The sequence below is a fragment of the Helianthus annuus genome, chromosome 8 (genome assembly GCF_002127325.2).
Source record: "Helianthus annuus cultivar XRQ/B chromosome 8, HanXRQr2.0-SUNRISE, whole genome shotgun sequence".
Taxonomy (NCBI): Eukaryota; Viridiplantae; Streptophyta; class Magnoliopsida; order Asterales; family Asteraceae; genus Helianthus; species Helianthus annuus.
Window position 1 is genome coordinate 410668 of NC_035440.2, and position 12117 is coordinate 422784.

Below are 12117 nucleotides of genomic sequence, written 5' to 3' on the forward strand. Positions count from 1 at the left end.
TCTTTTTTTTTACTACTACAGGTCCCACAAAAGTACTTTAATAGAGTATTTGAATACTTTCAGGTACGTTTATTATAGGAAAAATTACGAAAATGTCGGTTGACCAAACATGTTTTCAAATTTGTCACGATCATGCGTCTTTAGAGCGGCACATAATGCGTGGGATGCGTCCTTCAAGCACGGGATGCGTCCTTAGAGCGAAACCCAATAAAAAATGGACATGTGGCCACGGGATGCGTCCTTCAAGCACGAGATGCATCCTTCAAGCACGGGATGCGTCCTTCAAGTTTCTGAAGCGTCCGGCGAGGTTTCCGGTGAGTTGCAGGTTTCCGACGAGTTTTCCGGCGAGTTATTAGATACCTCTTTGAAAGATACATTACTTAGCCCAAGCTAACGGTTGATAATTCCGAGCAATAATCATAGCTATATTTATTATATTATTGTTATTTTAATTAAGATTATCTAAAAACCTAAATGACAAGAGTAAACGACAAAAGTATGTCTTCTTCGTGTTATCCTTCCAAAACCCTAAAAATAATGTTCAGCCGCCAAAAAAAATGTAAGAACGATGAAGACCGACGATGAATGTGTTGGAATGATGCAGATCGTCGATGAAGATCAGAGATGAAGGTTGGTCGGAACACTATGGTTGCAGATTGAACGTGACGGTGAACGATGATCGCCGGAGGGTGAACGATGGTTTACGACAGAGGTGTGAAGAATGGTGAACTGCGTAACAGCGATGATGTGATGCCTCTTTGAAAGATACATCACTTTCATGAGTTTCCAGTCAAAGAAACTCAAAATAACTCGTCGGAAACCTGCAACTCGCCGGAAACCTCGTCGGACGCTTCAGAAACTTGAAGGACGCATCCCGTGCTTGAATGACGCATCTCGTGGCCACGTGTCCATTTTTCATTGGTTTTTGCTCTAAGGACGCATTCCGTGCTTGAAGGACGCATCCCGCGCATAATGTGCCGCTCTAAGGACGCAGGAGCGTGACAAATTTGAAAACATGTTTGATCAACCGACATTTTCGTAATTTTCCCTTTATTATATCTTATTTGGCAATAAGAAATAATAAATGTCCTTGGTCTACTCTCGGTTTCTTTCTTTGAGGTCTCAAATTCAACTCCCACAAGCATCACTTTAAAGGACATTGGTGGTGACAATGAATTTTAGAACTAGGCCTCTCTAGAGGTCGCCAGTTCGAAACCGAGCCAAACCGGGTTTTACCGCAGTGGGCCTTCGGGCGACGGGTTTTTCCCGGAACTGGTGGCTTGGTGGCTCGGGTATGCATCCAACTCTGACCATTATGGAGGAGGGGATGCATTTGCTCGATTGAAGGCATCCCAAAATGATTATCCGGTGATTTAGTTTGTCGTTCAAAAAAAAAGAAATAATAAATAAGAGTAATGTAAGTCTGTAATTATTATTATTTTATTTATATATTAGTAAAGGAAGCTAACGAATAGTGTTTTAACTATTATAATAATATATTGTTCTTTAATATTTTTATTATCTTAATTTAATATTATAATTATAATAATTATTAATTTCTTTACTTTTTAAGTTGGATAAGCTTTTTTTCAACCAGTACTGTCATCGAAAATATCGGTATGGTTCGGTTCGTCTTCATACAACTTGGATAGAGAAGAAAGAAAAATTAAAGAACAAATTGAAAGATTGAAGCTTGAGAATTGTTTGTAATTGATTGAAAATCATCACAACAATGCTTTTGGGATGAATCTAGGTAAGAATTGATACCCAAATATCAGTTTTGTTAAGAATGTGGTTTAGGTGGTAAAACTAGGTTTTTCAATCAAAATGTTGGATTTTTACATGTATATGAGGGTAAAAATCGGGTAAAAACCATAGAACTCGTTGCATGGGAATTAAATAAACGTTTTGAATGTAAAAAGTTACAATTTTGGCTGAAGAATGGACCCGGTTGGTTGATGGAGAAGGTCTAACGACACTTGACATGTATGCCCGCGCGACAGTCGCGGGGGGGGGGGGGGGGGGGTTGTTGTGGATTTCGTGGTTTGCCAAGTTATCAGTGACACGTAGTATCACTGACACTCAGGAATTGTCATCGACAATGTGCAACATTATATTAAGTCCTAACATAAGTTACGTAATGTCAGCCAACGACAATTTGTTCATGTTTGGAGCCATCGGTTGTCACAGGTATACCTAAGTTATCTGCTAAAAGGCTTGTAGCTTAGCTGTTACAAAATGTGTAGTATTGATGATTATTTTAAAAGTAACTAAGGGTTCTTATCTAACTTTTAACATTGGTTTAAAAATTTGTGTATCTTGTGTGCTCGATTAAAATGTGTGATATTTTGTCTAAATACTTAAATTAATAAATAGGTACATTAAATATGATTATAAATGTCATATTGTCTCTAAAAAATCTAATATTTATATAAAATAATTTAAGATGATATAAAAATTTAATACATTTGATTGCTTTCATTTTATTTAACTTATTTTTTTATCCTCCTAACTGTCGGCCTTTGGCCGTTGCCACCCGCAACTAACACTTTGACACCCGACACCCTCAACTTGACTTTTACTTTGTGCTGACACTAGTCTGTTAACTCATTACTAACTGGGTTTGTTTTTGATCCTACGTGTCACACTCTTGATTACGTGGACATAATTACGTGGCGAATAAGTGGCAGTATATCTCTATTACACAAGAGATCAGAAACGGAGATGCAAACAAATCTCTTTAAAACAAATAGATATCTTGAAGATGCAAACAAACAAACAGATCTCTTAAAGATGCAAACAAACAGATGCAAATGGAGATGCAAACAGATCTCTTTAAAACAAACAGATCTAGAACAATACCGGCATACTTGAAGGCAAAATCGGAGATGCAAATGATAACTGATTGAGAAATCTCCAGGTTGTTTCGTTTAGCTGTACCAAACAAAGAGATGAAACGACTAAAAATAAGATCGATTAAGAGAAATGTTGCGATATACTGTAACACATACAGACCTTCAGTTACCCAACCCTCATCCTCTATATTCCCCTCACCATCAAAATTAAGGTTCTTGATGGGTGTTGAAATTTTAGCAGACATTTAGTAGAACAAGGGGATTTGGAAGGTGTAGAGAAAGTTTCAGGGGAAAGCTTACCTTCCTCAACTGAATTTGAGGTTATGTTCTTGGGGTCAGTGTACGAAGCATCCTCCTCCACATCCATAGCAGCCGGACTTGAGGCATAGCAGAGGTATGAGCCTCAATCGACGTCGTACCCTTCTCCTGAAGGTTGACATTAGGGTTACCTTGGAACAAATCATTCACGCACAGATTTGCCAAAGGGAGACGCCCCTAATCATCACTCTTTGATGGCCATGAATCGATATGAACCCAGATGATTATGAGGAAATTAGGGTTTGTTTGGACTTGTCGGATTATAAAGAAGGAGATGAGGGTTAAAGATACATCATCGCCACGTAATCAGCTCCAACTCATCACATTTGTGCCACGTCGGATAAAAAACAAACCAAGTTGGTGAAGATTTAACTGGGTGGTGCCAGCACAAACAAAAAGTCAAGTTGGGGGTGTTGGGTGTCAAATTGTTAGTTGCGGGTGGCAACGGCCAAAGGCCGATAGTTGGGGGTCCAATAACCCTTAAAATTAAGAGCGTAGAGCATAAGAATAAACTAAACAATTATTCACTTATGATAAAAATGCTATGTTCCTGCAAAATAAAACATTGTATATCATTTGTTATATGCAAAATACAATACCATGTACCATTTGTTAACTAAAAATAAAACACTATATACATGATATAGATAAAACATTGCATGATGAACTATTTTTTACCTACAAAATAAAACACCATGTACCTCTTACAAATAAAACATTATTGAATAAACAAAAGAATAAAACACTAATGACTAAAAACACTAAGTTGAAACGTAATTTTTTATATGATAATATGGTACTCATATTAAACATTAAAAAAAGTGTCCTCATTATTGTGTTATTTAAAAAAAACAATGACGTACAAAAAATTATTGACGTTTAAGAAAGATAAGAGTAGGTTGCATACACACCGAATTACATTTATACTCCTATATTATTAAATTAATCATTGAAAGCAAAACACAATTTACAAAAATATAACTAATCAATCTCATCTACGCTAAATTACAATCTAATGATCAATATGACTTTTAGATAACTCTGATGTGAGGGTGTTTAATCGTGTTTTAAAGTGTTTAATTATGAGGCTTTACATGATTTTGTGTATGGAAACGGTTTACTTTGGGTTGATTTTGATTTACAGGTACTCGGAGCATAACAGATGGCTTTTGGAGCTTGATGGAAGGTTTTTGGGAAGCATTATGGAGTATTGGAAGCATACACACAAGTTGGAAGGCAAAAATATGAAAAACGGGAAGTTCGGTAACAATCGGCGCCACTAGGTGTTGATTTCAGCGCACCACAGAAGGAAAGTATAGTTTGGCGCACTAGGTGCTGTTGTTGGCGCACTGGGCGCTGACTGCCAGATCTGACTTGCGAATTTCTTGTTTTTCCACCATATTTAAGCACAAACATTCCCCAAACGAAATTATTATTAACCCTAGCCGTTTTCCACTTCCCAAGGACGAAATTTGGAGTTCCCAACCTCAACCCAATCATCAATCATTCAATTACTCATCAAGATTGAAGATCAAATCAAGAACATGAGCGGCTAAACCACCCGTGATCATCTTCGGGACTAGGGTTTGTGTTAGGAACCGGGTTGACTTAGTTTTACAAACTTTTGGATTGAGATTTGACTAATCATTCGGTTAGTTTATCTTTATTGTTTATTTGTTTTTGATTAAACATTGTTGGATTATCATTTGCATACTTGTTCATCAGTTATTTGGTTTTGCCATCAACAATTGGGATTAAATTCTAAGTTGTCATTGTCTTCAACCTTTAACCATTGAACTTGTTCATGTTTATGAAATCTAGGATTGGTAATTATCTATGTTACTATTCAGTTGCATCAATCTTTCGGTTTCGATTGTGGATCATTGCAATCAAATATATTATCTATTAATTATTTATCAAAACAAGTAGTTTGCAAATCATGTCTGTGTGATTTCCAATTGGTAGTAATTAGGTTACCCGTGTTTCTACACAACCTGAAAACCCGGAGATTGGTCCCTCTTCTTATAATTGTTTACAAATCTAATTTATTTTGTTTTCACAATCATTCTAAAAACTGCAAAAAGCAATTAGTTTAGACGTAGATGGTAATTAAAGCAACGAACTTTCATACTTTCCACTGATTCCCCGTGGATTCGACACCCTACTTGCCCTTTACTAGTAAAAGGTGAATAGGACACTTTTAACTTTATTTTTGACCGACCTGACGACATCGATCAAAATGGCGCCGTTGCCAGGGAATCGGTGCGCTTAGTGTTTAGTAAGTTGTTTTTCTTAAAAAAATTAGAAAAACCCAAAAAATCAAAAAATATTTCTTTCAGTTTTTAGTTTTTTATATGTTAGTTTTCTACTCGGGTATTTTTGTTTGTTTGTGCAGGAAGTGAAATCTTTGGATCATGGATAGAGCTCATCAGTCATGCCCCTGTTGTGGGAAAATTCACATACATGAAGATTGCCTAGTGCTTTGGACAGACCCAGTGTTTTGGAAAGAAAAATTAATGTCTGGGTAGAAGGCACCTTCATATCAGGGACACTATCAATCAAATGTCAGCTATAGATATGAGCAAAAGTTGGATTATGTTATTTACGAATCCGAGGTGGTGCCCTTCTCAAGATACCAAGAAGATTATAATGGTCATTACCATGACTACTCTGAGTCAACATACAATGACTTTAATATGCGAAATCAATGGTGTAATCATGCTAACTACCAAGGGAGTTCAGATCAACCACATCAAAGTCAAAATGATTGTCAAGGTAAACACCAAAATTCTAAACTTGACGAAATCATGGATATTATGATGGAGGTGGCACAAGAGAGTAGGTTGAGAACTAAGGCTATGGTCCAACGATCGAATCGAATAGACGAACAAATTGCAACATTGAGGGCTGTGAAGGATAATACCACATCCATTCCTGCATTTGTTGAAGAAACACAAGAAATATCAGTTGTGGTTGTTGAAGATGAAGAAGAGGTTGAAAGTCTCCCTGAACTGGAAATTATATGTTTAAACCTACATGAAGAATTAGCACCTACTGAAGAGCTAGAGAGTGGTGTAATTAAAGTTTATTCCGAACCACAACATATGTTGATTACTCCAATTAACAAAGTTGGGGACGATGGCTCGAGTGGGAATAAGAGAAAGGTGAGTAGAGAAGATCTCGGACAAGGTATATTGAAGTGGCTAAGCAGTGATCCAACGGGCGTATTCATGATAGGAAAGAAGGTGAAGACTCGACATGTTAACTATCGAAAACACCTTGGAAATTCGGTAGGCAAATGTGGATTTCACTTGTTCCAATTTGATTCGAAAAATATCGTTGGCAAAAGAAAGCAGATAGGAATTTGGAATGTCAATTATCGGGCATATGCAGGAAACTCGGTGGGTAAATGTTCACTTCGAACCCCATGAACGATCGTCAGGTACGGTCTGGCTGAAGACCCATAAACTTAGCGCTCTCGGGAGGCAACCCGAGTTTGTGTGTCAATGTCCGTTTTGTTCTTCACCATGGCAGCAGACAAGTGTGGGGAAGTTTCGTTTGATCAGGTACATGTGCTCTTTCCTTTATCTTAGTTTGTTCGTTGGCGATCATGTTTATGTGTGTTTTCGTATTTGGTGGTGTTAAATAATTTGTGTCTAGGGAATGTGTTATGTTATTTGTGTTAGGAAACGGTCGCTCATGAGGTTTGCTAGTTGGTATTCTCGGGTTTGTTTTAAAAGCACTATTCATTGTGGACAATGTCGCCCAAGTGTGGGGATATGGAAACCCGGGAAGGGAAAGGCTTGAAAGAGTTGAAAGTGATTGAAAACAATGAAAAGTGAAAAAAATTGAAAATTTTGAAAATTTAAAAAAAAAATTTATCGCCTTAAGTGAACTAAATGGATATGAAAACCGAATGTCTCAATCACCAATGAGTTCCTTGCCGGTAGTAAACTAACATAGTCCCTTGTCATGGTCGTTCCTTTAAGTTTCATAGGAGTAGGTCGGACAGGTGTTTTTAGGATAAAAGAACTGAGAAGAGATGTCTATTTAGGGGTAACATGCTTTAGATTGCATATGCTACGTGTCGGTAACCCTTTTATCCTTTCTTGGTGAGAATTTTGAGCCTGTAGAATGATAGAATGATTTACATATTGAATTCATTTGTTGAGAGCAGGTCGCTTGTTATTCTGTGTTAGAACTTGTATGATTTGATACATGCTGAGACTGTGGTTGATATGTGCACGTAAATGATAAAGGCATTAGGATATCCCTTACACCTGTTTGTTTGTTTGTTTTATGTTTACCGAACCATTACCCTTAGTAGCCCTGTTGAGCTTAGTTACCTTTCGTTTGTCCTCCTAATGTGAATCGTTTGATACCGACCGTGAACAACAAGTTTTGAATAATTAAAAAAAAGAGAGAAAACAAAGAAAAGAAAAAAAATGTTGAAAAAGAAAAGAAAAAGCAAAAATAGAAGTGTTGTGAATATTGTTTGTGTCTTGGGTAGAAACCAACCCAAAAGTATGTTATGTTTGCAAATAAAGTTGTCGCGGTTCGGTGGTTTGTTTGTTCGCCACGAAAAATATATAAATATAAGCCAAAAATCTTCCTACCCTTAGCCTAAGCCCAAAACCGAAAGTCCTTTTGATGCGTGTCATGTTATATGATACAGTGGAGGTATGATTGTTATACAAGCCTATGATTACAGGATTTCATGTTTGGTTCTGAGTGTTATAATTACTAGCACATTACACGCTAGTTCAGTTGTTAAACCGAGAGGAGAGTTTATTGTGAGGGGCGTGTAGCATGTGTATAATCCTAAGCATGTTAGTTCTGAATAAACAAGTCTTAAGTTTTAGAAATTGCATCAATTGCTTGTCGGACTGTCAATCTTGAATGTGTCAGTCTGTGGAATGGGTATGACTTTGGACTTAAACGGTTGCATTGGTTTAGGGATTTAAAGGTGTTGTTACTATGGTTAGTAGTTTCGTATTGGTTTGCTTGAGGGCAAGCAAAGGGTAAGTGTGGGGATGTGATGTGAGGGTGTTTAATCGTGTTTTAAAGTGTTTAATTATGAGGCTTTACATGATTTTGTGTATGGAAACGGTTTACTTTGGGTTGATTTTGATTTATAGGTACTCGGAGCATAACGGATGGCTTTTGGAGCTTGACGGAAGGTTTTCGGAAAGCATTATGGAGTATTGGAAGCATACACACAAGTTGGAAGGCCAAAATATGAAAAACGGGAAGTTCGGTAACAATCGGCGCCACTAGGTGCTGATTTCAGCGCACCACGGAAGGAAAGTATAGTTTGGCGCACTAGGTGCTGTTTTTGGCGCACTGGACGCTGACTGCCAGATCTGACTTGCGAATTTCTTGTTTTTCCACCATATTTAAGCACAAACATTCCCCAAACGAAATTATTATTAACCCTAGCCGTTTTCCACTTCCTAAGGACGAAATTTGGAGTTCCCAACCTCAACCCAATCATCAATCATTCAATTCCTCATCAAGATTGAAGATCAAATCAAGAACATGAGCGGCTAAACCACCCGTGATCATCTCCGGGACTAGGGTTTGTGTTAGGAACCGGGTTGACTTAGTTTTACAAACTTTTGGATTGAGATTTGACTAATCATTCGGTTAGTTTATCTTTATTGTTTATTTGTTTTTGATTAAACATTGTTGGATTATCATTTGCATACTTGTTCATCAGTTATTTGGTTTTGTCATCAACAATTAGGATTAAATTCTAAGTTGTCATTGTCTTCAACCTTTAACCATTGAACTTGTTCATGTTTATGAAATCTAGGATTGGTAATTATCTATGTTACTATTCAGTTGCATCAATCTTTCGGTTTCGATCGTGGATCATTGCAATCATATATTTTATCTGTTAATTATTTATCAAAACAAGTAGTTAGCAAATCATGTCTATGTGATTTCCAATTGGTAGTAATTAGGTTACCCGTGTTTCTACACAACCTGAAAACCCGGAGATTGGTCCCTCTTCTCATAATTGTTTACAAATCTAATTTATTTTGTTTTCATAATCATTCTAAAAACTGCAAAAAGCAATTAGTTTAGACGTAGATGGTAATTAAAGCAACGAACTTTCATACTTTCCACTGATTCCCCGTGGATTCGACACCCTACTTGCCCTTTACTAGTAAAAGGTGAATTTGACACTTTTAACTTTATTTTTGACCGACCTTACGACATCGATCAAACTCTACCCTATTACTAATTATCGATAAGAAATTACTTGAACTCAGGGCCGGCTCTGGGGCCGGCAAACCAGTGCCAACGCCCGAGGCCCAAAATTTCAAAGGGCCCGAAAAGTCTTTATAACCCTGTATATATTTATTAAATTATATATTTAGTATATTCATCTGTTTATTATTTAAAAAGGTATTGGTCGTGTAGTGGAAAAACCCATCTCAACATAATGTAAAGGTCTCAAGTTTGAGTCTTTGCTCATCACTAAGGTGGTGTTTGTTTTTTTGGCCAGAAGCACTTCTGGCCACTTATATCTGCGCCGCGCAGACGCGGGCAGACGTTTGGATGTTGCAGCTTGTTTGTTTTCTCGCAGACCTTTCATTAAAAAAGGTCTGCGAGACCTCTTCACCACGCAGACAATGACCCATGTCTTCTTGGAACCTCTTCTTGGCACAGACCTCTTCTTCCCTGCCACCACCTCCACCACCACATCCCTGCCACCACCGCCACCACCACATCCCTGCCACAACCACTGTCACCAACACCCACCTGCCATCACACCCCACCTGCAACCACCATCCACCTGCCACAACCCCCACCTACTCCCGCCGGCCACCACCACAACTACCGTCACCACTATCCACCTGCCACCACAACCACCATGAAAACCCCTCAAATCCAAAAACCCACTCAAAATCCCCAACTTAACGGTTTTAAGAAGAAACAACCACCAACCAACAACTTACCGTCTTTCACGCCGCCGTGCGCCGGAGAAGAAGGAGATGGGTGTGCTGGAGAAACGGCTGGCCTGAGAAGGAGATGGCGGTGGTGGTGACAGATTGTAGAGAGAGAGAGTTTGTAGAGAGAGAGTTCAAGGCTAGGGTTTGCGGTGGTGGTGATGAAGGCAGAGAGAGAGATCGAGGGAGGAGAGAGAGATCTGTGAGAGGAGAGAGAGAGACGGTGAAGGGCGGTGGTGTAGTGGTGACGACGGTGGTTGTGTAAGGCGGTGGTGCTTGGTGGTGGTGAGGAAGGCAGAGAGAGAGCAGAGGTGTCTGTGTGTGTGTTTGTGTGTGAAGATCTTTTTATATAAAAAAAACAAACCCTCTTCTCCTTGTAGACTGCAGACATTTGGTCCACCTCTTCTCCTGCAGATGTGGTCCGCAGACTACAGACCTTTTCTCGCAGAAAAAACAAACAACACCTAAGTTTTTATTTTTTAAATTCATTTACCCTTAACCATAATTTTAGGCCCAACTCTTTTCGTCGCCCGAGGTCTAAATTTTTTCGAGAGATTTTAAGGACGGCTCTGCTTGAACTACTACAAGTTAAATCGACCGGGAACCAGACATAAATCATACCAACTTAGAAATAGAGTGGAGTATATGGATTACACATCGGCAAAAGAATAATGTCTAATATGTCTAGTCGGTATTGTTGTCGATATATATGATTAATGGGTGGCTCATATTATTAGTGACCCCACCAAAATCAAAATCCAAATAGTTTAAATACGTACTTACCCATCGATATAAAATTAAAACTTCACATACACTTTCTTTATTTATATATACTCATACTATTTTTTTTCTTTTGTTAATCATAGACAAACATTAAAGAAAATACCATGGTTTACAAACATGACAAAATGATGACAAGTTTAATTTATTTATTCCAAAGAAAATGACAAGTACATTAAAACGTCATTAACCTGTATATTTTTATACAAACGAGGATAATCTTTAAAACACTAGTTGCGTAACCCCTGAAACACAAAAGACATAAAATGCACGTTTTGCTTATATAGACAGACCATAGTGATATTGTTCTAAACTTGAAATGATTGACCAGCCAGATGTCTAGTTTGTCTTATAACATATTAAATTTAATATTTCGAAACATTAAATCTTGAAATAACTTAAATTAAGTTGCTACAACTAACTCAGAATGTCGAATCTATTACAGAAAATCCGGCTATTATAGTAGGTTCTGGGATTTTGTAATCAAATTTTATAAACAATTAAAAATACGGCTTTGATATTAATGAATTACTATTAATCAACAGATAATAAATCTGTTTCTTTTATATTTTTCTGTTTTGCATTAATCCATAGTCGTAAGGTGATAGAATTATAATTTGTTAATTAAGTTTGTATTATATTTTATTCCTAACTTATTTATTATTTATAACTAATCAATAAGATACTACTAAGTTTTGTATAAGCTAATTTATTTATTTATATGTCATGTTATGTTATTGTCCCAAATTAGGTATTAAGTGTCCGTTAGTATGATAAATAATAACAAAAATAATCTAATTAAAGGTAAGGATGATGTGTACAATTTAGAAAAAGAATCAGGCTTCTATATATTAAACACAAAACTAATGTTAAGAACTTGTATAGATATTGTATTTAGCTAAGGTTATAGTCTAGTGGTTAAAGGAATTATCTTTTGTAAGCAGACTAAGGTTCAATCCTTGTGAAGTGTATTTAAGGGGAAAAATTAGCCGTTTAAAAGAAAGATATTGTATTTAAAATATTTATTACTAATAAATACATTTACCTGATTTATTACAATATCCTATTTTCTTTTATGCTAAATGAAGAAATTTATTAATTGAATTTGAGGGAGTCTGCTCTTTAGGCATTATAATATAACAAAACTAGATTATATGCTCGTATACTATATAGGTTGAGTAATGAAAATGAAATAATTTATATTT